Genomic DNA, 25500 nt, shown 5'->3' on the forward strand with positions numbered 1-25500 from the left:
AATTCAAAGACTATTTAAAACTATACCTGCTTTGATCGATATATGTGGCCTCAACATGATTTAAATGTGGTATCGTACTATTTGAACGTTCCAAATTCATTGATTACTTGCAATGTGTTTAAAGTCTGTAAATGCACGACGAATCGGTCATAGGATATGATCAAAGTCAAATAACAAACCGTTTGAAATGATTGGTTCTATCGAAATGACAATATCCTCAACTTTTGGCTTCTGTACATCGCCTTAATTCTGAATATATTCATATTGGGTGGTATTCTGTCATTTTCAGCAGACTTCCTGGCATCAATCTGACACCGGAAATACCCATATTAGGAGGTATTTTTGGTTGTTTTCCAGAAACTAAAAGTGGTCGTCTTTAAATTCAAAATGGTGTCCAGGGTCAATGTTTGGTTTCTATGCATCATCACGTTTACGGAAATATCCATACTGAGTACTATTCGGTCATTTCCGACTGTTGCCTATAAGTTGCCATTTAGCAATTCAAAATGGTGCCTGAGGTCAATTATTAGCTCCTTGCATCATTCTGGTTCCAGAGATACTCATATTGGATAGTATTTGTTTATTTTAGGCTGTTTTTCACAAACCGGTAGTCGCCATCTTGGATTTCAAAATGGTATTTAGGATACTGGTTAAAGAAAAACTCATATTGGGTGATATTTGGTCACTTTGGACTGCTTTAGAAGCCGAAAGTCATCATTTTGGACTTTAAAATTGCCTGTGAAGTCAATTTCTGTCATCTGGGCGTAGTTCTGGTTCCGAAAACATTCATATTGAATGGTATTTGGTCATTTCCGGCTGTTTGCCAGACACCGGAAGTCACCATCTTGAAATTCAAGATTGTGTCTGTCATCAATTTTTAGCTTCTGTGCATCTTTCTGGTTCCAGAAATACTAATATTTAATGGGAATCGTCCATTTCAGGCTGTTTTCCAGAAACCGGAAGTTGCTATCTTACAATTCAAAATGTTGTCTGAAGTCGATTTGTGGCTCCAGTGCATCATTACGGTTCCGGAAATACCCATATTGGGTGGTATTTGGTCATTTGCCGCTGTTTTTCCGACACCGGAAGTCGCCATTTTGGATTTCATAATGGCATTTGGAGACAATTCTGGATTTTGAACGGCATACTGGTTAAAGAAAAACTCATATTATGGTATATGGTATTTGGTCATTTTCTGCTGTTTTCAGAAACCGGAAGTCACCATCTTAGCATTTAAAATGCTATCTGTGGTCGATTCTAGCTCCTGTGTATTATTCTAGATCCGGATATTATTATATTGGGTGGAAATCGGCTATTTTTGGCTGTTTTCCAGAAACCGGAAGTTGCCATCTTACAATCCAAAATGTTGTCTGAGGTCGATTATGGAACATATTTGTTACCACTAAAAACATTCACCTGCCAATATGGTTCCATTTAGTTGATTAGTTCGCGAGATGTGCAGAAATTTGTGAAGAAACATGTACTTCCAGAAGAGGGAGGGGCGTCAAACCATTATGGACATATTTGTTACCTCTAAAAACATTCACATACCAAATTTGGTTGTATTTTCTTGATTGATTCTTGAGCTGTGCGAAATTTGTGTTTCATTTTCACGGGATCCCTCCCTTATAGAAGAGGGAATCGGGTGTCAAACCATTATGTACATATTTGTTACCACTAAAAACATTAACCTACCAAACTTTGTTCCATTTGGTTGATTAGTTCTCGAGATGTGCACAAATTTGTGTTTCATCCAACTATTATGGACACATTAGTTACCCCTTAAAACATCCACATGCCAAATTCGGTTGTGCAGAAATTTATGTTGAATTTGTATGGGAAGGGGTCTCAAACTATCATAGGAACCTTTATCGGCACCAAAAACCCCTACATACAAATTTTCACGTCGGTTCGGTAGTTTTCGGGCCTATATGGATCAGAAAGACAGACAGACCGGACTGCATTTTTATATGTAAAGATTACAACATCAATATTTTAGAACCTAAAGAGTGAATATACATTTATTGGATTGAAGCGTCCATGTAAATCTATTTTTACAAATAAAAAATTAAATGAGAAAGGCTGGGTCTGACCGCTAGGTGGATCAATTTAGGGTTTTACTTGCATTTTTACATAAAAATGATGTTGTAAAAAACGGGAATATTGTCAAAATACATCTTTGCAATCAAATGTGTAGGGCGGGGGCCTAGCGTGGTTGGTCCGCCAACCACGCTCGACGCCTGGGTTCGAATCCCAACGCCGACATAGGTGTCGATGGTTGTGTGGGGTGGCGTGATCCACTCACAACCAACCCAACTGGTCTAGATTCAATTCTAGCCGACACCGGGAAATTTTCTGAGGCGAAAAATCTCTGGGATCACGCCTTCCATCGCATGAGGAAGTAAAGCCGTTGGCACCGGTCCGTTAATTAACGGGTCGTGAGTAAGGGTCTTGGGTGGAGTCGCCTCCCTGGGCGTCGGTGATTGGCACAACAACAGTGGCGGAACTAGACCGACGGAAAATAAGCGAGAATAAAAGGAATCAAAAGTGTAGTTCTAGCTAATTTGGTTCCTGATTTACTGCGGATTACGTTGCCGATCTCAGTACTTTTTCAGTAGTATGTTTAAGTATCTTTCATTTCATATACGTATCACGATGGAACATTGTGGAGCTTTTAAGCAAACTGCAAATAATATCCATCGATTCGTATAGCAGTTTATGTTGACTCATACGAGGATACTGTACTTTAATAAAGTTATGCTGTGAATGTCAGTTGTGAGCAGGATGTCGTATGCATCAAAGTAAGCGTTCCCTTTCTACTTGGTAGATCTTCAATGATACATAGTTTTACCGCATTCATACTTTCGATTTGTTTGCATTCAGTGCTGTGTGTTGTGATTACAGTAGAAACGAAAATATATTCAATTCTGTTCGATCGGAGTTATTCAGTGCATGGGACAAAGAAGCGAATCTTCGCGACATTATTCGCGCTTACTCTGTCATCGGCCTTAGAAGACAGGGATACGCGTGTTCTGGAGTACGTGAGTAGGAATTTTGAGTTGGGAAAATTTAAGCACAACATGGTGCTCATAACTGACATTCACATACAGTATTTTCGTGTGAGCCAATATAAACTGCTGTCATAAAAAGTTATGAATGTTTTCGATCGGCATTTTAAAGACCTTTTATGATAGAAACGTAAATAACAGCTTAAACACGTGGCTAACCTACACATTGACACGCAATCATCGTCGTCAGTTCTAGTAACTGACGGTGCCTAGAACCTTAACGTTAAATTTTACATGCAAGAATTCGAAAGAACGACTCTTGAAGATTTCGATTTATTTTTTTTGGTTAACAAACTTTTTTTATGAAAAAGTAATATACAGGGTGTCGCCGTGAAAATGATGCACACATTTGAGTGCCTTTTTTAGCACAGGCAGTGTTTCCCTTTTTTCAGAGGAAAATTGCAATGAATTCAAGTGAGAACAAATCAAGATCTTGCTGGAATGAGCAACATACACATCAGAAGGAGGTTGTCATATCTGAATTTGAGCAGATTATTCGTTTACCAGAGCCATCAAATAATTCGAGCAAAATGGCACATTTGTCCCCAAGCAGAAATCGGGTAAAACCTGAGTGTGCAAACTGCTGCGGTGATCAAAACGGTTAAAGAACGTATCCGGCGAAATTCAGCCCGGTTGGCAAAAAAAATGGCTCGTGAAATGAACTTGAGTCATAACACTATTCATGAAATAATAAAAAATGACTACTGGAGACGCACACGGGCTGCTCACAACATATTTTTTTCAGATGAAAAATTATTTACGTTGGAATCTGTTTTGAACAAGCAGAATGATCGTGTGCATAAAGCATGTCTTTTTGATATTCCAGCTGATAAGAGAGGAGTGGAAGGATTCCAGAATGCTCAAACAGTCCTATTATAGAGACTTTCAGTCTCCGGGCTGGTTCGTCTCTTAGAATAGAGGAAAGTTGCCATAGTTATTTATCGACAGGGGTGTAAAAATTAATTGAGAGACCATTTGCTGCCTTGTGCCAAGGAATTTTTTGGAGAAGAAAGTTTCTGATTTTAACAAGATTCAGCGCCACCACACACGACATTGGTTGTTCAGAAATGGTGCAACGAAAATTTACCGTGTTTTATCAGCACCTATGGATGGCTCGCATGCTCTCACGATTTGAATCCATGAGACTTTAGCATTTGGGGGTACATGCTAGGAAAGCTGGGTGAAGTGAAACACACAACTTTGGACACATTCAAGCACCGTTTGGTAAAAAACTGAATTGGGATTAATTGCCGATCGAAGTCGTGCGTGTAGCATGTGATAATTTTGATAACCGTTTGCGGGTCGTGATCAAAGGCAATGGCGAAAGATTTGAATTGAGCTGATTCATTTGTAATTTTACTATTCTACCATGATAGTAGAAAAGAACTAGAGAAAAATATATTCGTCTGTTTTAATGTTATGGCATAAATAAAGTGTATCACTTTAACGGTGACACCCTGTACATTATTACACCAATAATGTTGATATCGGTTTTCTGTCACAGAGTGATAACACATTATTTTATTTGTTATTCCGCAACGTATTTTGCGATCACATCATCTTAATTTGCTACTCCTAGCAACTTATGCGAATGCTTTCTTCTCTAGCTACGTTCCAATATATAACAACTAAATACCAATTGAATCCATTATAGGGCAGCAATTTTTACTTACTTTCAAAACAACAAACCGACATTCCGGTTACGTTTCGAAGCTGAGAGTACTTCAGGCTGATCGTCTTTCGTCTACTACAGTGTCAAGTGGTCCAGTGTCAGCCCGCCACAGTGGGTTCCGTTCTTCTTTATACAGTAATTGAACTCGATAATGCAGAATTTGCATTATAAATTGAAAAATCTATACGTCGGTTGGTGGCGGCGGCGGTGGTCGGCTTAAATTTCAGAGGTCCGAGTTTAGCACAGATTTTGTAAGAGCTGTTCGTTCCGCGAACTGAACTGAACGGGAGAGTGATCGTACGCCGCCCGGTCGGTGTCAATTTCAATTAGGAGATCCGTCCGCCGTCTTGATTCGATAGGATCTCGTACTTTCTACTACGGTTATCGCTACTCGAGTCCATTTGTGCGCATGAGGATCAATTTAGGTTAATCAGATGTTTATTTCGTGTGGGATATCATTGTACGTACTGTGTGGGGATTCGTGACTGGAGAGAAAGAGAGAGTTGCTGAATCACGCTGAAACCAGATGTTTTTTTTTGCGGATCGTACACGATCAGGAAGGTCGTAGCATTCAGCGATGTACACGGTGTTATCTTTCCGAATCCGAACGCGCTTAAGGCTTATGTAATTATGTACTCATCTTGTGTTGTCAATCATCCATTCCAACTGCTGGAGGAAACATCCCAAACTGGCACAAGCGAAGTGCTGACTGCTGACACACCAGGGTAAAGGACGCCAGAACAGTTTTTGCGCTCGGCTCGGCCTCATGGACATCTAACAGTCTAACGGTAGGCGAGTGTAAATTGTCACTAAACGAGAGATTTCATCGTTTTGGCCGTGAATTTTGAACTAGCGTCACGGTTAGAGCGATAAAAGGGAAGGTAATTGCGTCTGAAGAACAGTGCGCCATAAATTTGAAAGACATTTGATGTTTGCGGACATGTGGGGGCAAATAGCATGAAAACCTCGTCTGAATGTCGTATGGAATTGTTTGACAGCATATTTTATTCGCAGTGCATTTCATGGCACTAGTAAATTTCTAGGACAGAACGTGACCCTTTTCTGATATAATGTTTCCTTTCTGTTTCTACTGTTTCTCTCCACGAAGATCATAAGCTCGTGGTTTGTTTTAAATTTGTATTGAGTTGAAGAAATCTAGAAATATGCCGTATTCGCTAATAAAACAAAAATGTACACCGTTAAACCTTATTTTTTATATTTATTCAGCTAGAAGAGCTTTTAAAGAACAAAGAACTAAGCAGATTTCAACCGCAAGATTTTACATAAGTAAAAGTGGCGAAATAGAATCTGATGAAACAATTATCAACCATATATGTATGTAAGTTTATTTTTAGGAACAATAATTTAAGAATTGTATATAATTAGTTAAATTACTTACAACCTCAGCATATGTAAGATTGCCTTTTGCAATTTGTCGCGAATGACAGCCTTTTTTTTTTTTTATTTACCGCGAAAGAAACTTAATCTACTTATTCTAATCAGCTCAACCGGTGACATTTATCACCATAACAGAGCCATGCTTCGTTTATACATGTTATAATTGAATTTGGAATAACGGTAACAATATATAATAATAGAAAATAGAATTATTGAACTGCGCAATATCTTTGTTGGCCTTAGGTTCTCATTCCTCCAGATTTGATCAGATTCTTTGATCGATTGATTGTAAAAACGTATGTACGGGTTTAAGGTACTCAATGTCCTGACTACCAAGAGCATCTCTAATCGATTTCCCAATAGGCTTCTTGATTTTCGTCAACGAGCAAACCAGTTTGGTTCTCTCATTCTCGTGGCGGCTGCATGACCATACTATATGATCTATGTCCTCATAGTCCTTGTCGCATAAGCATTTGTTATCCTGCAAAATATTTATGCGAAACAGGTGAGATCTACAATTGTAGTGGTTAGACATAATACGAGACATGTTTTGAATGAAGCTTCTGGATGCTGGGATATCATTAAACCAAGATATCCATGAAACTGAAGGACAAATTGAAAAACACCATCTTCCCAATTCATCTGACTCCCACGATTTTTGCCATTCTGATCTAACATGTTCCGTGATTTTTGGGAAATACTCTGACGCTTGAATTTCTCTCTCATATGAAGAACCTCGTAAAGCACCTTCTTTTGCATATGAATCAGCCTTTTCATTACCATAGATTGAACTATGGGCAGGGATCCACATGAAAACAATTGTGTATCGAAGTTTGTTTAGCTGATAAACTAATTGTTTGAGCTGCAAAAGGATATGAGAAGTTTTCCCACTTATTCGATTTGTATTAAGTGCGCATAGCACACTCATACTATCCGAGCAAATAATGTATTTAGATGGGGGTAGCCGTTGAATCAGTTGACAGCAGTGATAAATTGCAATCAATTCAGATACGAAAACAGAGCAAGGGTCATTCATTCTGAAGAAATACCCCACTTGGTTGTGATAGATTCCAAAACCAGATGAATTTCTGGTTCTAGAGCCATCCGAATAAAATACTTGGGTGTTTGTAAGATCGAACAGTTTTTCTCTGAGTACGTTTGCTGCGATTCTAGGGACTAGCCAAGTGGGTACGTTGCTTAACAGTGAATGGAATGATAAATCTACTCGCAGTGTAAATGCATGAATTTCAATACTGTAATCAAAATATTTTTTGTTGGAGCTTTATCGATAGTCATGGTAATAACATGTCGATAGGATGTTAAAATTCTGCTGGAAGGATTTATGTCAAATAGTTTATCCAATGCATTTTCAACTGAGTTTCTTTCACTGAAAGATTTAACAACAAATCGGCAATTTAGTTCAAAAAACCTCAGTGTCAAGGAGGGAATTCCAGATAAAACCTCCAGCGATTGGACGTGAGTTGATTGCATTAGACCCAGCGAAATTCGAATACAGCGATTTTGCAGTCGACAGAGCTTCAGTAAGTGAGTTTTTGCGGATTGTCCAAAAACAAAACATCCATATTCTAGTACTGATAGAATAGTTGTTTTGTATAGAGTCAATAATAGTTTAGGATGGGCACCCCACCAAGTTCCTGTGATAGTTCTTAGAAAATTAATTCTTTTTTGGCATCGTTGCACTAAATATTGCACTTGACATTTCCAGGTTAATTGCACTTGACATTTCCAGGTTAATTCAGCGTCATACCAAATACCCAGGTATTTGAACTCAAACACTAGCTTGATTGTTACATTGTAGTTTGACCTGTATATTGGGTAAGGATCGTTTTTGAAAGAAAACCATCATTTCCGTCTTTGATACTGAAAATGTGAATCCATGCAAATTACCCCACTGCACAAGATTATCCATTGATTTTTGTAAGCTATTTTGCATTTTTATACGGTTTTCACCAGCAACCCACACCACGCTAACATCAGCGTACTGAACAAGAACGCAGTCTTGAGCAATATTCTCATCTATATCACTTGTATACAAATTGAACAGAAAAGGACTTAAGCTGGAACCTTGAGGGAGGCCATAATAGCTGAATCTGGACACTTTGACAACATTGTTAAGGTGAAAATTCATCACTTTCTTTGATAACAGAAAGTTCACTAGTAAAGAAGGAACACCCATGCAACTTAGCTTACTGCATAACTTATCTACGAGAACCGAGTCGTAGGCCCCCGAAATATCAACGAAAATAGCCGCTAGCTCATCCTTTATACTTACAGCAATATGAGCATGTGTGTTTAGCAGAGCTAAACAATCTAGAGTACCTTTTCCTCGTCGAAATCCGTATTGAGTAGGTGACAGGATGCGTTCTTTTTCAGCCCAAGGCTCTAAACGGTTTAGGATTATTTTTTCTAGAAGCTTACGAGGGCATGATAATAGGCAAATTGGTCTGTACGAGTCCTCAGAAGACGGATCCTTATCAGGTTTTAACATACCGACAACTTTTACATTACGCCAAGCTTCTGGGCAGATGTTTTCAGCCAAGAAACTGTTAAACAAGTTTAATAAAAATATTTTAGCAATTTCAGGAAGATTATTCACAACACAAAACTTTATACCATCCAGCCCTGGGCTGGTGTTTTTTGTACAACTAAGAGCTAGCTCAAATTCTTCAATGGTGAAAGGTGCTGCTAAATTGTTGAATCTCTGTGTGTTGTCATTAAAATAGATGTTGTCTTTTGGAACAAAGTCAGGGCAATTTTTTTCGGCAAACTTATCCACCCACTTTTCAGAATATCCTTCCGTAGGAGATGTTGATTGACTACTATTTCGAAGTCTGCGCGCAGTACTCCACAATGTTGTTAATGAAGTGTCTTTATCTAAACCTTCCACGAACGTTCGCCAGTATCTCCGTTTCTTTTTTTTTTGTAATTCTTATAAATATAGCCTCTTGTCTCTTATATTCTATGTAATCTTTTCCCAAACCAGTATGTCGGTACTCTATGTAGGCGTTTGATTTTGCTTTCAGTTGATCGGAACATTCAATGTCCCACCAGAGAGTTGGAGATGTTTTTCGTGATTGAGGAGGCGGAGTCGGTTTGGATTGTGAGTTTGTTAATGCATCGACGATACCCTGAGAAAACCTGTCGTATCTCTCAATGATACCAGTCACGTCTTGCAGTCTGTTTACGGTATTAGTTATATTACTACTAAACTTGTTCCAATTCACGTTCTTAGTTAGATCATAAAGTTGAATCTGTTCCTTTAGCACATGATCAGATTGGGAATACAAAATTTGTATAGGTAAATGATCACTTCCGAATGGGTCATTCAACACTTTCCAGGTGCAGTACAACGCGATCGAGGCAGAGCAGAGTGACAGGTCAACACATGATGGCCTACCAGAAGGACCCGCCACACGGGTAAATGAACCGTCATTCATTATGCTAAAACGGAAGTCGTCAATGATATCCAAAATTATTTTCGATCTTCCATCGTCTCTAGAGGAACCCCAGGCAGCTCCATGCGCATTGAAATCCCCTAGAATTATGCAAGGCTGAGGAACAGAATTGAGAATTTTCTTCATATCGGTATCAGTAAATTTTCCATTTGGTGGAATGAAAATGGATACAATTGAGCAAGTGAATTCATTTAACTTAATTCTACAGGCCACAACCTCAATTGAACCAGCATTGGCTATGGGAAGCGACTGAAACTCGATACCCCTGCGGATTCCAATAAGAACACCTCCATAGGGTTCGGATCGATCTTTACGAAGAATAACGTAACGAGAGATGTTGAAAAAAATTGCATCAGTCAACCATGTCTCCGATACACAAAAAACATCAGTATTCATTTCTGAAAGCATGGCTTTTAAGCCATCAATCTTCGGAATGATACTTCTGGAATTCCATTGCAGAATCGACAAACTACGTTTCGGATTACTTCTGTCCATTTCCACTAAGAAGAAGTTCACTGAGCGGCAGACGAGACTTGAATATATCCCAGATCTTCGATAATAAAGGGGAGAAAGATTCGATTAACTTACACCACACCGGATCAATCTTGAGTAGATCACACACACCATTCAGCAATTCAGTCAACCAATTACTTACATTGGTTGCCTGTTTGTCTTCCACTTTCTGGAATCCTGGTACGTCTTTTGTTTTTTGTAGCAAAGGCCAAGCGGAGCTATTGTTGTTCGAACCATTAGAAGCAACAGGTTTACTAATGGCTAAACCAGCATTATTTTTTCTTTTCTTTGGGGGATTATAACTACAGTGTGCTTGATTTGACAAACCGTCATCTGCGCCGTCCGGAGTGTTCTCTAAAAGTGAGAAACTGTTTGATGTAATTATTGGGGGCATTGAAGCTTTTAGCATTTCAGCTAGAGATGCTTTGCTACGTGAAACAATTTTGTTCTTAACATCTTTTCTTTTATCTTGATACGCTTTACACACTGTAAATGTATCGTGATTGTTTTTACAAAGAATGCAACTGTTTTGACTTTAAGTACAGGCAGAGGACTCGTGATCTTCTCCACACCTGATACATTTCACTTTATTGGTACAATATTTCTCGGTATGTCCAAACACGTTGCAGCGTTTACACAGCATTATCTTGGGAGAATAGAGCCGAACAGGAATGAGAACCTTTTCGACGCAAACACAATCTGGGATCGTTGTACCAGAAAATGTGACTCTCATGGCGTTAGAGGCAACTCTGTTATCTGTAGCGTCCAGCATAGTAAGCCTTTCGCATTCCAAAATGGGCACCAAAGGTAGATACGGATTATAAAATTTTCCTTTCCCGAGGTCAATTACCTGCTGAGGAGTAAGGGTTTCATCATAAATGACGCCATCAATTTCAACTTGGTCACAAGGAATGTACACGCGGTACAGACCCTGAAAACGTTTCAAATCGACCACCTGATTAGCCTCTTCTCGTTTACCAAGAATAGCTCGACATTTGTAATTGTTAACCCTCGAAGTCTCTTTCACCGAAGTGAATTGACTATGTAATTCCGCTGAAATTAGCAGTAACTGGATCGGTTTTGTTATCCTACGAAAATACACCACAAAAGGGCCCTTAGCATTCACGGGGTATTTCCTAATTCTAACATCTCTTGGGTGAGGAGAGAGAGGCGATACGTGAAATGAACCAGGCTTCGAACCAGGATCTGTAACGGGCTTCGGATCGGGTGCAGAATCGGAGCGGGAATCGGACTGCACACCAGGCTGATCTAGCAAGTCAATTTCAGGGTCGCCGTCCTCCTCGCAGTCCATTGCAACAATGGATTCGAGGAGATAAAAGAAAAGAAACACCAAAAAACCGGAACCTTCTGTACAGTACACTATATAAATAATGGAATACTTAGCTGAGCGTAGATAAAGCCTTTCAACAATAGATTTCCAAACAATTCGGTTGCACACAGTTCACGGGAGACAGCTGATAGTTACGTCCGTTCACGACAACTGCTAGCCGAGCACTCAATGACAGCCTTTTCAATAAAAGGCTTTTTGATTGTCGGGACCATGATAGCTGCAGAGGCTACTATTCCATTGAAGTGTTTGTAGAGCAGTTTTATTATGAAAAATCACATAAAAACTTTTTTTATACAGCTTAAATATTACATAAAAAATCGATAATTTCGAGCCTGTTTGGCTTGCAGAACAAGTTCACTCTCACCCAGCCGACAGCAGCAGCGGCACCGGCCGGTCAGTCGCTGTCGACGTTTGACTTGGCGTTTCGAATCCGCTCCAGTCGGTACAATGATGGTTTACTGCTTTTTATGAGCCTAATTGATAAATTTTGCAAGTTTATATTTATACCGTGTAGTATTGTGCGCTGGATGGGTTGTATCGAATATCGTACTGCCAGCTATTTATCTCGATTGTGTGCATTGTATTTCAACTACAAACTTACTTTACTGGTGCTTGTATGTACTGTAATTATGCTATGAGTTTTGGTCACCTGGAGTGGTTATTATGGCGAGCATTATTCCCATGATTTTATGTCCCAGCTTGAACTACTCTTATTCAGTAACGAATCAATAGAAAAAAACCCATCGTACTTCACACCTGCAACGCTGAGCAATCGAAAGAAATTCTGATCGATCCGTTCCACTTAACGCAATGGCAGCCAACCAGTCAAGTAATTGCAAACCGGCTTGCTATCGACTCTACATAATCGATTTTACGCAAATCCTTTCGAATCTAAACGAAAATTTCATGCCCGCTGACCATCTCCGCTAATTGTGCAAAATTGGTTCGCATTGCAAGTGGAAAAAATAAATCGCATACAATTCCATTTCTACGAATGTGCACTTTTTATATATATGCACCAGCCCGGTACAATTAAAGTCTGATTGAAGTCTAAGGCTGGATTGATCCATCACGAAATGCTTCACGTGTGGTGTGGGTACGTTCTTCGGTCGAATTGAAATCGAAACGCTTTGGCTAGGCTAGGCTAGGCTTAGGTGCGCGTGCCATCGCACGTTTAATTAACCAATTAAATTAGTAAACTCGATGGTTTGTGCCTATTTGTACCCGTCAGCTGCAGTAGTCTCGTGTGTACTGGTCAGTTCATCATAATCATCATCAGCTTTACGATTTGTCAAGACCTTCCAGCGCGTGAAACGTAAATTACGCGCGCGCGGCTATCTTTTGGTGATATTTTATGCTTCTTGAGTAGGCTTTCGAATGAGCTCCGTTTTTTGTGCCAGAGCTACAAGAATGTTTACAGTTGTACGATGGCCTAGAACTGCACTGACGACAAGCAATCTAAGAGTAGCGCCGGGCAACCTTTGTAGCACTGGATCACGGTGGGCAATGGCCATGTTTTATAATTTATGGTGCGTAAAGCGTAAGCTCTGATTTAAGTGACAGTTTAGATGAAAGTCATTAGCAAGTATGAATCCATTAAGTAGAATGTTTTTCTTACTGATAGGATTTGCATATCACGGTGGCAATCGTCAGCTGGTTTTAGCGTTGAACAGATTACTTGTTTGTTCTTCTTTTAATTTATTAGAGAAAATAAGATTCCTAATCTAGTAGACTAGATTTGATTAAGATAAAATGAAAAAAAAAATTAAGGTTAAGGTTTACCCAGATAATTCAAGTCAATTTTCAATTTTTCAATGTCCATGGTCTTGAGTAACAATCGTCGGTTTACTCTAAAATGAGTTTATGACTACTTAACGGATGAAGTTAACCGAATTAGATAGCGACATCCCAGTCGAGGTTGAAAATATAAGATCACACCAAGAACTATGGGCACACTGGAAAGACGCTGCCATTTAAGCATGAGTCAGAAAGTTCGTCTCATTGGCTGCGTTCATTTGTTTACATTGGTTATGTCATTTTTATGTCATGGTTCTCAAAATATAAGAATTTTCGCCGGAACACCGTAAAAGTATTGTGAACAAATGGTATACTGTCAGGGGCTGAGAAAACTGTCGAAAGAAGGAGTAAGCGTCAAGGCAGGTCGTACTACAATCCGCAAGTTTGGGGAGGAGAACTTTTTCGAGGGGTCTTCCAAAACGTGGCCGGAAACGTGATTCAGTATTTGCCGAATTTCTGCATCAGTACGTGACTTAGCGGAAAAGATGGGTCTTTAGGTCCAACCGTTATTTCGAACAGCGAGCAACATCCATTAAACTGTGAGCTATATTGAAAATTGTAAGACGAAATCTTTTGCAAAAAATAATGTCAGTAAAGTAAATGGATGATGAGACTCATATCAAAGTTGATTATGAAACTCTACCAGGACCGCAGTTTACACGGTGGGCAAAAGAAAAATGCTTGAGAAAAAGGTGTTTATTTTTACCGAAAAATTCTGGCAAAAGGCTGTGGTGTGACTAACAATATGTGACTGTGAATACAGCCAATTTTCAAAGACATCCACCACGACTGATACTATGAATACAGATACAGTTGAATAATTCAAAACATACTACGTTAAAGTGGCCGCTAATGTTGGAAGATCGCTTATGCTAAATTTAATGAAAAAAGTTAGATGAGGAGCCCGCTTCTAAGTTTTTTAATTTCTTTGTAAGTACAAATGTTCATACTTTCTGGGGTGGTCTGCAGACCAAGTTCAAATTAATGTCACTTGTAATGTAAAGAGGCAATTGTTGAAGAAGGCCTAAAATGCACTTTTCATCAAATTCACAGTTCACATTATTTCGCAATACTGGTATTGCAAAGGATGCCTTCCACTCGTTTTTTTTTTATCTGCTCCCTTTGTTTGTATACGTTAGATTTGTATTTCGTATTTATGTTTGATGAAATGACAGGAACGGCGACATCAGATGTGAAGAAATGTCTTCATCTGGAAGATTTATAAAAAATCTGTTATTGTTCAAACTTCTTATAGACGTCGACTTAGTGCAGTTGACAATGTCTCCGCCAACCACGCTGGTGTCCTGGGTTCGGATACCAACGTCGATGGTTGTGGGATAGCCTGGTCCACTCACAATCAGCCTTGCTGGTCTAGATTCAATCCTAGCAATTTAGGCAAAAAATCTCTGTTCTGACATTTTCCATTGCATAAGTACCTAAATAAAATAAATATATATATTTTTTGGTAATAACTTGATCGGTGTAGAAGCTAACTTTTTGTGTCTTTTACAGCATTGTATGTTTGGTTGATATACAAATACTAGGTCGGACTCGATTATCCGGAAACTCGATTATCCTGAATTTTATTTTTTTGGTGTCCGTTTTCAATTTTTATTCCGAAATTTTGTCTTTACCATCCCTTCTGGCATATTTGTTACCATTTAAGTCACTTGTTAAGGAATGTTCGAATTAAGTGAAAATAATCAATGTCCAATTTTTTTTACTTCTCAAGATTGCCCCTTTTCGCCTCAGAAATTACTTCTGGTTACGCCACTGCATCATACAAGTAAATGAAGAAAAGAAATAGTTATTTTATGTTCGTTAATCGCAAAATTTCAGTGTTCTTTGTGTGATTCGATTATCCGGAAAACTCGGTTATCCGGAATGGAAAAACTTTTGATGTTCCGGATAATCCAGTCCGACCTGTACTGTATGTGCTAAACATTATTGCCTTCTCAACACTGCAATTTTTAAGATATCCTAAAAGTTGAATAGATTGTGTGTAAGACACGACCGCAAGTTCAAAGTAGAATTACGACAGCCTGCCTCATGTCAATGTATTTCTGGCGATATGCTGGGCAATAAATTCGATTATGATTGTCAATTTGATAATATAAAGGGGGAAATTTAAGTCCTCTTTTTCTTTCAACTTTATTTTTGTTGAGTAGCTGGTAAATGAATTTTGAAAATAAGAATCGAAGGTCACCTTCAAGGCTGTTTTACGTAAACTAGAAGGCACAATTATGGATTCAAAAATTACGTCTGGAGTTGATTTGTGGACTCTGGACAACTTTGATTCCGTGTATTGGGTTATTTTATGCAGATTTCCAAAAACTGTGGTTGAAATCGCCTGTGTAGCAGAAATTAGACCGACGGAAAATACGCAAAAAAAAATTTCTTTAAGCGTTGGTTAACCGATTACACTGGTCGACGAAAGCAAAGAAAAAAGTTGCCCTTAAGCTCGAAAAAGCTGCCTTAGAAACATTATAGCTTTTTAATTATTCCTGTGAAATTTAGTGCTTCTAGCCGGTGTAGAAATTATTTAAGTCTCTGAAAAATGGCTGGGGGCACCAAAATTAACAGGAATGGCTAAAAACCTATAATCACGACTAACAGACATAACACTTTGAATGAATTATCAATCAATCCATCGTTCGGATGATAACAGTAGATTACGTAAGTAACACTAGCACCACCAGCTGCCGTGTTCGGGCTACGTCCTGTATTCCGACAACAGCGCTAGTGTACGTGCCTGTGTGAAATTGGAAACTACGAAAATGTGCGAGATAGTATGACAGCGCCTCAGACGACGTTGTCGCGCGACGACTGTTATTTGAATGAAAATTTAAAATGACTGTTTTTTGGTTTTAGTGTTACGTCTGTTAGTCTGTGCTATAATCTTTCATTCTTTTTGTAGTTTGAGCTTTAGGATCACACCTGTATTGACCAGTGTTATCAGACTTCATTAACGGTCGATCACAGCGACGAAACCCGATTTAGTCAAAGGAAAAATTAATAGGTTTTTCAATGGGGATGGCGTTTGACGATTTACCTACTTACCTTTAAAAAAAATCACTCTTTTTTCCCCAATTATTGTGGAATTTCGTCGGTGGGTTCAACGAATTTTAAAGTCTATTAGATGGACGTTTGTTGCACAAACGCCCCTTAAAACTTGACTGGGCTATTGGATAACTGGCCTATCAAGCCAGTCGTCGTAGGTTCGAGTCTCGGCTCGTCAGTGTCAGTAGGATCGTAGCACTAGCCCCGCAATTGCCCTGTACACTAAACAGTGGGCTGCGAAATCTGTGTATAAATAAACAGAAGGTCAAGTTCCGAATCGGAATGTAGCACCAAGGCTTTGCTTTACAGTCGACTACAGCCGACTTTATCTGTAGATAGACAAAATCTAAGAGAAGAGTGGCCAAGTGGCTTCTTTCTCTTCTTCTTTGCTATGAAACATATCCCCGGTTGAACATTATTTTCGTCTGCCTTACGCAAAATCCAGTGCAACCAGAAAAATTTATTTATTTGATATTTTTGTTTAACAAAAACACAACAATGAAAATTAGATTACAAACAACATATAAAACAATAAAACCTGATTTCGTTTATATTTATATCATCATGCTTCTACTGTCGAACATTATTTCTTGTTTTCTCACTTTTTCGGACTTTAATTGAAACAAAATAAGAGAACACAATGAAAAAACTATTCGGCAAAACACTCAATTTTTCATGCAAAATCAATTCAGATTCCACGCTTATTTTTAGCCACTGTCGATAGGCTTCTGCATTCTTGGGGAATCGATAAAATTCAATGCACAGACCGGAACCACAGTAGTTTTTACAACCAAACGCTTGGCACTTCAAGAGCTAAATTCTTATTTGCTCAAAAAAAACTTTTTTGTTTTTGTTTGCCGCAACCAAAACAAATGGTGTCCACGATATTTCACTTTCACTTATTCAATGATTGGGTCAAGCACCAGCTGTTTAGCAACACGGCAAACTGAACCCCTTTTGAAAATTGTCACACACGCGTGCTGTCGAAATCAGCCAATCACATTTGGAGCAAAAAACCTGGAGCAAACCGGGGTATCATCTTGGCCACTCTTCTCTTAGGACAAAATTGGTTCACGGGTGAAACCCAATTTGATCGGTAAATTAGTCAGATGATGAACAGCATTTAATAAAAAAAATCATATCAAGAAAGCTGGCAACTCTGGTTCGATCTAATTTTTTTCCTGTATGGACTTCCTCACTGCGACCAGAATCGTAGATCTATTGTGAGATATGCCCGGGTGTCTGCTGTATCCCGCACTTCTGTTAATAGCAATACCGCTAGTGAGAAGTGGCATGCTTATTATTATTGTTCATCAGTGCTTGTGTGTTATGTGATTTGATATCGAGCCTCTTTCCTCCTAGCAAATATCGCCAATTATAATTTCCCTGGAGAAGTTTCGTCGTGCGTCCTCCTGGCCAGTGTTATTGATAACAGGGACTTTTTTTCGTTGAGAAGAAGTCACGCAAGGGTATTATAGAATTCAGTGTCAAGGAAGGGTAAGTGGTGGAGGAGTCTGAGAATAAACCCATGCTTAAAGTCCTTTTTGACATCGAATGGCCTGCTTCTACTAAGTTTCGAACCCACGACCATCCGCTTAACAAAGCGGACTCTGTAACCTTGCGGCTAGGTAGCTCCCCCGGTTCGATCTCATACAAATGATATGCGTTGTATGGTGGTGTCCACACTGCTTGCACAAGACGAAAGGAAGAACTGCCAAATAAATGTCAAATGAATTCTTTTCCCTATTTCAATATTTGCCAGCACACAAAAAACGAGAGTGATACTTGTTATGAATAGCTAAAACGAAAAACTGAAAAAAAATTAAAGGTTGTTATGTTCTTGGAGTCGAACGAAAAATAGAAACGTTCCTATTTCATTCGACATATCGAACGGCATGTCGAATCACAATATCGAATGGGTGTAAACGTAAACCGACATTGCATTTGATGTATTTTCGAGCAATCAGCTCGAGTCAGATGAAAAAATCAGATGGTCTAAAAATACCTTTATTTTACATTAATCATAGTAACCCTTGAGTCAGCAGTAAGAGTTTGACAGCTCTGTCAGTCGAAGTCTAACCGTGATGGCGAAAACAGTTAAGCTACTCCGTTCAGCAGTGTGCGCTTTCAAAGAACGGTACCCGGCCGCGTCGAAAACGGACATCGTGCGGCACCTTGTGAAAGCGGGATACGACCGTTTCGGCAACTACAACTAGGCTCGTAAATGGTCACGGTTCCAAGCTCCAAAGGATGCTGAAGAATAAAACCGAGGGTAGGGGGGAGCTGCGTAGCCGCAAGGTTACAGAGTCCGCTTTGTCAAGCGGATGGTCGAGGGTTCGAATCTTAGTAGAATCAGGCCATCTGATGTCAAAAAGGACTTAAGCATGGGTTTATTCTCAGGCTCCCCACCAGTTACCCTTGCTTTACGCTGAAATCTACAATACCTTTGCGTGACTTCCTCTTAACAAAAAATAAGTCCCTCTTATCAATAAAACTGGCCAGAAGGACGCACGACGAAACTTCTCCAGGGAATTATAATTGGTGGTATTTGGCAAGAGGAACGAGTATCGGCATAGTAGAACAGTAAGCGTGTAAGGAAGAGTATCACATTGCACACAAGCACTGATGAACAATAATAATAAGCATTAACAGAAGTGCGGGATACAGCAGACACCCGGGCATATCTCACAATTCGCTCTGACGGAGTTACGGTGCTGCCACCTTCAATTTGTTTACTCTATGAGTGCAGCGGATGGGAATTTCTTCAAGAGTGAATGTGATAGCAAACATTTTAATATTTTTCCCTAAAATTCGCATACGGGTAGTTCAATGTGTGTGAAGGAGATGATGTAATTCCGTCAGGGCGAATAGATCTACGATTCTGGTCGCAGTGAGGAAGTCCATACAGGAAAAAAAACCGAGGGTAAAGTGGCTACATTGCTGCGTGCCCTTGGCCGGGAAGCCAGTACAACCGGCCAAACAGTCAAAAAGTACCTGGTGGACATAGACATGCATGTCTGGAAGCGGCAGTCTCGTTCGCTGGTCTCAGAGCTGCAGGCAATGACGTGCTGTCGCTCCTGAATAAGATGGTCAATTCGATTTTCTAGGCAAATAGACGTGATCGACGAGAAGACCTGTCTTACCCTGAATGGCAACGACTGGCAGGGCACTTCGTATTTAATTTCGCCCACGAAGGGAGTGAGCACCGAGGTAAAATTCATTTCACACACCAAGTTCTCCAAGAAGGTGCTGCTGTGGCTGACATTCAGCGAGAAGGGAGTATCAAAGCCTTCTTCTTTAGCCCTGGACTGGCCGTGAACGAAGAAATTTATAGTACGAAGTGCCTATCGCGAGATGCGTCGTTCATGGGCAAAGACGCGATGTCCTGGCCGGATCTGGCGTCGGCCCACTACTCGAAGCGATTTTTGGAGTAGATGGAACGGCTGAATATTGATGCAGTACACAATTCGGCGAACCCGCTCAATATCCCCCAGCTGCGACCCATCGAGAATTTCTGGACAAATCTGAAGCGTAAGATCCACTCCAACTTAGTTAGATGTTCAAGTGGCCAAACACCGATTGCCAACAGTGTTGTTATGCAAAAACTTGATATTTCGCAAGCAAAGTATCGGTACCGTTTTCAATCTAACCTGTGTTTCTAGCAGGGTACTGACTTCACGGTACCCCTCGATAAATCCGGAACAATGGAAAATTTCTCCTACTGCCCCGAAAACTATGATGAATTAGTGATTATTTGAAAAATGTTAGATCAAATTTGATGTAAATCTTGGAGAATGGCAAGTGTCAGGTACACAAGTGTTAAAGGTGGAAACTCGTTATGAAAATGGTAGTAATCACATGCCTACGAAGACATTATGTGCGTGTTTGATGTGTAGTGTTAGTCAGAACGGTGAAAACAAATCACTTTTTATCTGTCTCCGGTCTGTGTGTTCGGTGTACACTCGAATCGTCAGCACACACACTAGCATGCGGAAGTTCCACCTTTACTTAAAAGATTGTGTTGCTAAAACTGTCGCTCGATTTCAGGCTTAGTTCCCAGTCTTCTTGATATGATGTTTTTGATTCAAATAAGGCTGAACACTTTTAAAAAATGAGCTGGTATCCTCAAACAGAAGTGATATGACAAAAATATTGATCTGTTTCATTAAACGTTTATAACGATGTAACGTATATGAAGCGTCTCAGAAAATGTTTTTTCTTTCGCTAGCCTAAACGGTAATCTGATTCTAGATGATATTTGTAATTATTTTACGGATTTCGTCTTTTGACTTAGATATGAGCAATTCCCGTTAAGACTATATGGGTCATTCATCTTCATCTACTGTCACTTTGGAAAAATCCCAGTTTTGGTGTCAATTGGAATACCCCCGCTCTGTAGGACCCCCCCCCTCTTTATTGCAAAGTCACGCATTTTTTGTTCAAAATCTCTTTTCCCTTTTTCTTACAATTCATAGACGTAAGATGTCCAAAAAAATACTGATAGATGATTTTTGAAGAAAATAAGCCAAGTAATCCAAAAAAAATATAACTTTTGGCCGGAAGTGTTGCCAGATAAATTATTTTTGTATTAAAAAACAAAATTTACATTTTCCGGCAGATGCAGCCATTTTAATTTTAAATTTGATATATTCATCGTGTTCCTTGAAAAATTTCACGTAAGAAACAACTATCATCCCGAGGTAATATGAGCCAATCTCGAGATATAACATTTTACCAAAATAGTTGTATGCATCGAAAATAATTTATTTTATAATTTATTGATGTAAGACACCCGAAAAATAGTGATAGGTGAATTTTGAAGAAAATAAACTAAGGAATCCAGAAAAAATATTGGTGCCGAAAAGTGTAAATTTTTTTTATACAAAAATAATTTATCTGGCAACACTTCCGGTCAAAAGTTATATATTTTTTGGATTCCTTGGCTTATTTTCTTCAAAAATCATCTATCAGTATTTTTTGGACATCTTACGTCTATGAATTGTAAGAAAAAGAGAAAAGAGATTTTGAACAAAAAATGCGTGACTTTCTTGAAAGCCCATGTTCATTAGGTAAAGGGACTACATTTGGGTTATCACATTGATTAACCTCTCGTTTTACGTCGAAATTTGGCTTGGCAATATATCTTGGGAAAGGGAAAAGATAAAACCTTTTTTTTGGAAATATCAAAATTGAGAGTCGCCATATTGAACCTGGCCGCCATATTGGAACTTGATCGTTTGTTTTTGTTGAATGTTGCCTCATTTAAATTGGTTGAATACATGTAAAAGAGCATAAGTTCCTATTGGCGCAAGAATCTTGCCGTTTCTTTTTTCGAGGTGGAAAAAGCGACACAAAAAAAATGTTTTGCATTTATTTAGAGGTAAGTTTGGCCATGAAAGATTCAGTTTAAACAAGGAATATAACGAATAATTGTCGAGCTTTGTTATTTCACATCATAATATATGTATGTGTACGAAAGGTAGTATCATATTTTTTCCAATTGTCGTGTCGAGCTAATTTTCAACATAAAAAAATCCAAATATTTGCTGAATTTACCTGGCGTGTTATTTTTTCGACGTAGGACTACGACGAATTTAGGTTTGACAACATGCTGTGATAAGCGTAACGAAAAAGTGCCGTTTTAAATGCAATTCCTGAACAAATTTGAGTAATGATAGTTTGAGCAGCCCTAAACTTGGGACATGTTTTCAATGGTCAACTAGCGGAAAGTTAAGTTGAAATTCTAACGAGTTGTGAAAATAACCAACCAATCGCGAGCTCGCTTTGTTCAACTCCTTTTAAGTAAAAAAAATCAAATTTCCACCACTTTCAGGCTTAAATACATGGACTCCGTTTATCAGCTTTGCGACGTGGAATCCGAGTCGGGACTCGAACACACGACTACTGGCTCGTTAAAGATCAACTATAGGACTTTAGCATAGTACCAAATAGTTTATTCTCTGTCGGATTGCAGAGTGAATACCACGTATGTAAGTTCGTTTCTTTTGGTGGTGCGCGTCTGCCATGTAAAAAGCGACTGTAGTGCACTAATGGGACATATTCTCATTTTTCTTAAAGCCCTATTAACCTTGCAGCTGTTTCGCAGTTTGTTTTCAATACTTTCGACATATGAAAGGTGTGATCCACATTGAAGATCATCGAGACTGATCATGCGGCAAAACCTTTAGCGGTTTCAAAAAAGGTTAATAGGCTGTTCAATAGAAACCTGCAAACGCTCATTGTATGAAATCAAATCCCAAAAGTACAAATTAACTATAGCGCAGGTTTCCATAGCGCTAACCGGAATCATCACTATTATTCAATTCAATCATCTGTGCAGAGCTGCACGTTTGATTTGCCATGCAAAAATCATGTAATGTTGAAACGGGCAATTGAGCCGGTACGGGAGCAGAAACCTTTCGAAGTTAAGTGAACTGATAACACATTTTTTCTGGAGCTCGAACCTTTCCCGAAAGTGTATGCGGAGAGTCGCAATCTCTCCTTACTCTCCGATAATTCTCTTCAATAGGACAACAAACATCAATTTAAACGTACGAAAGCAGCATAAATCTCTCGCCTGCCGGTTGGTTTTCATAGCACCCCGCTAGAGCTGTCCGATATTCAACCCCATTTTTGTCTCTTTTTTTATTATTCCTCTCTATCTCTCACGATCGCTCGCTCACTCGCGCCGTCGTCGCTTACAAACAATCAACCTGCCGTTAAAGGCTCGCTCGCCTAGGGTGGCAAATTATGCTCACAGCATAGTGCATTTTCCACGCATACCGAGAGGGTCAGCAGAAAGGATCGGATCGAGCGGGCGCTTGCGTTCGACTCCACTGGCTTAACGTAGCTCAGTTTCGAACTTGCAGTTGCTGCGCGCGCACGGTTTTCTTTTTCTCCTACCTAACGCACGGGATCAGTCGTGAAGCGCAACACACGGTTTATTCACGGTGTTCGGTCTCAGGGAGCTAATCTGATCTGATTGGTTACCGAATGGTTTTCGGTTTTTGCATAACACGGCTTTCGGTTTAGTGGAAAAATTAGAGCGATTCTTCTGCGGTTGAACAATTGTCGCCCCCAATTTTCGGATTGCGTCAATAAACTTTTGCTTTGAACTGTGGATCAACTTTTCCAGTGATTAGTGGTGTTGCGTTCTCGGATAGTAAAACAATTAACCAGTCGAATTTTCGCAAGATGGGCGCTGGAAGAGTGTTCACGTGTTTGGAGATCCTGCACAACGATGCTTGAAGGCAGTGTCCGGTCCGCTACTGTCAGGATCGATAAATTAGAGTGAGAAGGATATTCGACAGTGCAGACAGTGGTGATTGTTCAGAAAAGAAATTGTCTGGTGAGGATCAAAAGAGCACCGAAGAAAGTGTGTGAAAAAAAGTGCCCAGCCATTTTCATTCGCAGTTCCGATCGTTTCTTCGACTCAAACGTTGAATTATTATTCGAAACGGCCACTTAGTGGTGCCTACCATCAAATCACACTTAGCAGTCGAAATCAGTGTCCGTTTCTGTGTCTGTGTCTGTGAGTGAGTGTTTGCGTCTATGCACTGATTGCCATTCGGATTAATTGCATCACCCAGCAAACGGACGGAGAAAACCGATTAAGGAAAGCGATTTATAGGGCAGGAATTTTTACGACTTTTCAACTACCTCTCTGCTGCCTCTTTCCACTCGGTTGTGAACTCATCGCCGGCAAGCTGTGCTACGAAATTCAGTCAAGGTAAGTGTGTTGTTGATGTTGGGCAGGTCCAACAACAGGGAGCGAGGAACAGGATTGCGAGCCTACCTGACTGGGCCGGGGTCGGTCGTCCGGGCGGATGGGTTTAGAGTGAGAAACGAGTTTTCGGTGGCACCTGAAACTCTCCTGTGCACTTTCCTAAGACAGTGTGTCATAACTAATAAAATATAATAGAAGCGTAACCGTACGCGCATCCATTGATTTATTGGGTGCCAAGTTGCTGGCGGAATGCGGCACTAAGCAACGTCAGTGTGTTTGAGTTGATAATGAAACAAGTTTTATTAGCTGATGTTGAATTAAGTAGTTATTGGAAAAAAATTGGGAACAAAATAAATCAATCTTTGTAACTACTGTCACACTGGTGACAACTTGGAAACTTGCTTGTCGATCAGAGTGTTTCTCGTTGATTACAGCAGACAAAGTAACAAATAATATGTTTTCAAAATCAGTTGTCATACCAAATTAGTTGAGCTTGAAACATGAAAACTCAGGGCTTGAACTTGAGGACGTCTTATTTTATGCAATTTGTTTTAGGTGACTCTTTGATCTGTTGAACTTTGCAACTATTGAAACAAAACAAACTGTCAGCCTGTGAAATATGTCATTACCGAACCCGAAATATTTCAATGGCATCAGATTTGTTTCATTCTCATTGAAAATCTTGCAGTTTAACCAACTGCCAAAATATTTCTCATACTATTAAAATGCACATTTTAAGCCACTTTGATAGTAGGTAACAATTATACTTGAATTTATGAACAACGAAACTATTTAATACGGTTAGTGAAAAGATCGATCTACAATATGCAATACAGTTTGTGTCAATTGTGCATGTAGTTGCTGAGTAATACGAGTTTGAAGGTCATTTTTTTAGGGTAAAATCTGATTTCTCTCCGCCGGGAATGGGTTAAATAAAGATAGGATTGAAAATGATTTAAATGAAAGCAAACAAATATATGAAATTATTGCAGATAAATTCTGCCACTGCTCGTATCGCGTATTGTATGAAATGAGTGACTTGAGACGGTCAACTCCAACCAAATTTCTGGTTTTGTTGATCAAACATTATTATTCATTCAACAAAATCTGCATAGAATATTTTACTGATCAACCTTGTAAATTTGATGAATTGGCAAGAAAAATTTACTATCTCGAAAAAGTGGTTTGTGTTGTCTCAGATTATATTGTGCCTCTCAAGATCTCTGATTATTTTTGTTTATCAACAAAATTTGTTAGAGATAATATTAAATTTTAAGATCTTGATTTTTGCATCAGTTTCTTGATAATTTGGCAGTCATGTATTTTTGAAAAATTGATGTTAAAAATATATTTTTTTTTTGTTACAAACATAAGGAGTCGTTTGCAATTAATCTTACCTCTATATTTGTTTCTTCCGTTCACTAGTTAATAAATATGTT

At 39.2% G+C, this 25500-nt stretch overlaps 1 protein-coding gene across 1 annotated transcript in view; it reads left to right on the top strand.

Moving 5' to 3' along the window:
- Positions 1 to 23135: 23135 nt before the first annotated feature.
- The window catches only part of LOC129722884 (patched domain-containing protein 3), a 168732-nt gene continuing 166367 nt past the window's right edge, over positions 23136 to 25500 (top strand). The window contains exon 1 of the mRNA XM_055676701.1: positions 23136 to 24064. The gene's annotated coding sequence lies outside the window, so the exon portion shown is untranslated. The remainder of the gene's footprint in view (positions 24065 to 25500) is intronic.

This window comes from Wyeomyia smithii, chromosome 2 (genome assembly GCF_029784165.1).
Source record: "Wyeomyia smithii strain HCP4-BCI-WySm-NY-G18 chromosome 2, ASM2978416v1, whole genome shotgun sequence".
Lineage (NCBI taxonomy): Eukaryota > Metazoa > Arthropoda > Insecta > Diptera > Culicidae > Wyeomyia > Wyeomyia smithii.